This window comes from Cynocephalus volans, chromosome 2 (genome assembly GCF_027409185.1).
Source record: "Cynocephalus volans isolate mCynVol1 chromosome 2, mCynVol1.pri, whole genome shotgun sequence".
Classification (NCBI taxonomy): domain Eukaryota; kingdom Metazoa; phylum Chordata; class Mammalia; order Dermoptera; family Cynocephalidae; genus Cynocephalus; species Cynocephalus volans.
The window spans coordinates 14,180,504-14,183,829 of record NC_084461.1 but is presented as its reverse complement, the minus strand read 5'-3'; the positions used below and the strand labels follow the sequence as shown (position 1 = coordinate 14,183,829).

The 3,326-nt window shown below is 41.3% G+C and overlaps 1 pseudogene; it reads left to right on the top strand.

Moving 5' to 3' along the window:
• The first annotated feature begins 293 nt into the window (after positions 1 to 293).
• LOC134371350 (U6 spliceosomal RNA) lies at positions 294 to 390 on the top strand (annotated as a pseudogene).
• Positions 391 to 3,326: the final 2,936 nt, after the last annotated feature.

Genomic DNA, 3,326 nt, shown 5'->3' with positions numbered 1-3,326 from the left:
AGGTGCGGAGGGGTCTATCCCAGCCTAGAAGGACAAGATCTGACTCCTTGGAGGAAATGATGTCTAAGGTTGGTTGGAAAAATTCTTATGTAATGGCTAGATGAAGATTTTAATGCAAAGGGAGAAACATTATACAAACCACTTGGATTGGGCACGTGTGATGCCTTCAGAAGTCATACGGCATGGGTTTCAGAGTGAGAAGTAATGAGGGCTGAATTTCCAGCTCTGAGGAATGTGGACACTTCAGGGACAGATGCAGAGAGGAAGAGGAGCCTGCAAAACACAGCAGGAATGTTCATTCAGCAGCACATAGACAGAAGTGGGAACAATCTAGAGAAGATTAGCATGGTCCAAGACAACACACAAATTTGTGAAGCATTTTATATTTTTAATGTCCATCCACAGATGAATAAATAAAGTGTGGCATATACATACGATGGGCTCTTAAGCAGCCTGAAATTCTGATAAGTGCTACAAGAGGGATGAACCTCGAAAACATTATAAACCAAGGGAAATAAGCCAGTCAGAAAATAAATAAATAAATAAGAACATGCATAGTTCCACTTACCCGAGGCACCTAGAATAGGCAAATTCGAGAAACAGAAGGTGGAATAGCGGTTGCCGGAGACTGGAAGGAGGGGGATGAGGAGTTATTGTTTAATGGGTACAGAGTTTCTTTCTGTGGTGATGAAAACGTTTTGGAAATGGAAATAGGTAGAGGTGACGGTTGCATGACATTGTAAGTGTATGTAATGCCACTCAACTGTGAACTGTATATTTAAAAATTATAAAACTGTAAATTTTATGTTGTGTACATTTTACCACAATTAAAAAAAAAAAAAAAAAAAAACAAGCAGGAGAAACCAAAGAGTGGTTATGCATATGAGAAGGGCATGTGCCCTCAGTCCGGGGCGGGCAGGTCCAGCAGGCAGTGGAGAGCAGTGTCGGCGTCTGCTGAGAGGTCAGGCACGAGGGCTGGTGGGTGCAGAGCTGAAGCTCTGGGGAGAAGGTCTCCATGGAGTAGAGAGGCAAAGACCCGTCGGCGGTGGGTGAGGAATGAGGGAAAGGTAAGTGGCAAGGAGATGCCGACAAAGGTTCAAGCTGGTCCGTGCACAGCAGGTGAAAGGAAGGCAGCTGGCAGGAAGTGGGGAGAGGCGGGTGGAAAGGGCAGCAGAGAGGGGGCCGAGGGAGGCACACAGTCCTCCTGAGGAGCTGGGAAGGGTGACAGCCCAATCCCCAGCCACACACCCGTCCTGAGAAGGAGGCCAGAGTGACCAGAGAGCAGGGCTGAGGGCCCTCCTGAGGCTGGCACCATGAGACTGTTCTGACAGCCGAAGCGAGAGTTGACCATGACAGAGGTCAACGTCTGGTTAAAAGTGAGCAGTAAATACAGGTCTCAGGAACCTTAAACTTCCTCCAAAGAAAAAGGAAAAAAATTTTTTTAAAGGAAAAGAAGGAAAAAGAAATACCAGGATGTACTGTTGCTATCCTTTTTAACTACTTTCTCAGGATTGAGGGCAGCTACACATTTTATCTCGGTGGAAGCAGCCAAGCTGACATGCTTCTGAGTCTAGCATTCACCCACATATTCCTCGAGGCCAAGAGTCCAATGTGCAAGGAGACAACGGAAATTTCAGCAGATTGATTCGGCAACCACCACTGTCCAATGTGTTTTCTGTTTTGATTTTTTTTTTTTTATTTCTTTTTCAGTTGCCTTTACAATGAACGATATTTCTTTCTAGAGTAACTGCTGAGTGGACGATGTTTTTAAGAGCAATCAATCTCTCTTTCCACATCTTTCCTAGCCACGAGAAGAGTTCATTCCCAGATCTTGACAGTTGCCTGATGAGTACTGAATCCACATTTACCACCCTCCAGCCGCATTGTTTTCTCTCTAAAGAAAGAATATATATAACTACATGTGTGCATATATATATATATATATATATATGTAGACACAGAGAGAGAAGGCTGTAGATATAAAAGGATGAATATGTATATATCCCTTTATATTTATATCCTTTCATATATAGCCTTTATGTACATATATGTGTGTGTGTATATCAGATATATATGTTCTCTCTCTCTCTCTCTCTATATATATATATATACTCATACACATATCGTGTAATATATATCAGGTCACTTGAACTTAGACTAAACTTTTAAAGGAAACTACATAAAATTTTTGAAACAGACATCATGATAATAGGATCTTTATGGCCCAAATTCTAGTCTAGGAATTTCGACTATCACCAGCCCGTGAGTTTCTGTCCTAAGGCTCTTGACTATGTTAAACTATCACTTATATAAGTGTTTGATAAGTGCTCATCACCTCACTGACTCTTAGAAAAAAACAATGTGGCTATTTCGGCTCATTCCGTTTGAATTTCTGTTCTAGACAACACAGGAAACTGTAGAATTTCATGATTGCTAATCAGATAGCTTTCTCTTCAAAGATTGCCAGTGGGGCTTTAGAAGAACCGGCCACACAGTATGTGTTACAAGAGGGTGAGGCCAGGTTGGTAGATTTCCTTCCAATTCTGAGCACATGCTAGCACGTGGCACAGTTCTTGACTTAGCAAAGAAGGTGCCAAGGTTAATAAAATGGTCTCTGTTGGATCTCAAAGGCTATAACAGTTGGCACTTCAAATACATCATGAAGCCATTGCATTTGAGATAATGCCCAGAAGAAGTAATCATCAACCAGGAACATGTCCTCTCCTTAGTTACTGTCCTAGAAATTCAAGTCACCCACTGTAGAGAATAATATTAAAATTCCTACATTTTCTCTGCATAGAGAATAATATTAAAATTCCTGATTTCAAGGAGACCAGGAGGTTGAAAGAACTCAAGGCTAACAGTCATCAATGTTTAATACAACTTAGTAAAACCATGACTTGCTTTTATAAAGCACTTGGCACATCCCGGTGTTAAATCTAACATTCAGAATCCTTCATTTTTCCTAGGGGTGTAAAATTTTTAGGTTAGAAGGTATAGGCTGCAACAAGAGCCAAAATAGAAACACAATGAGTTAAGAAGCCCTGGAGTACTAAGCAGCCAACATAACAATTGTATTATATCCATGTGGTGTAGAGTTTAAATATGTTATATATGCTGTACACAAAGCCACCCACCTCCAAAGCAGACTGTCTCTCCAAGAGTTGAAAACCAAGTAAATACCACTCCTACTCATAACGCCCAAATTTCTTAATTCCAAAGTACTTGCAGCTTTTCACAGTGGCCCAGTGTTGCATCGATTCTGCAACCAAAGTAACTTGATAACATATTACTCAGAGATTGGCATTTGGTTCCCAGCTGCTATG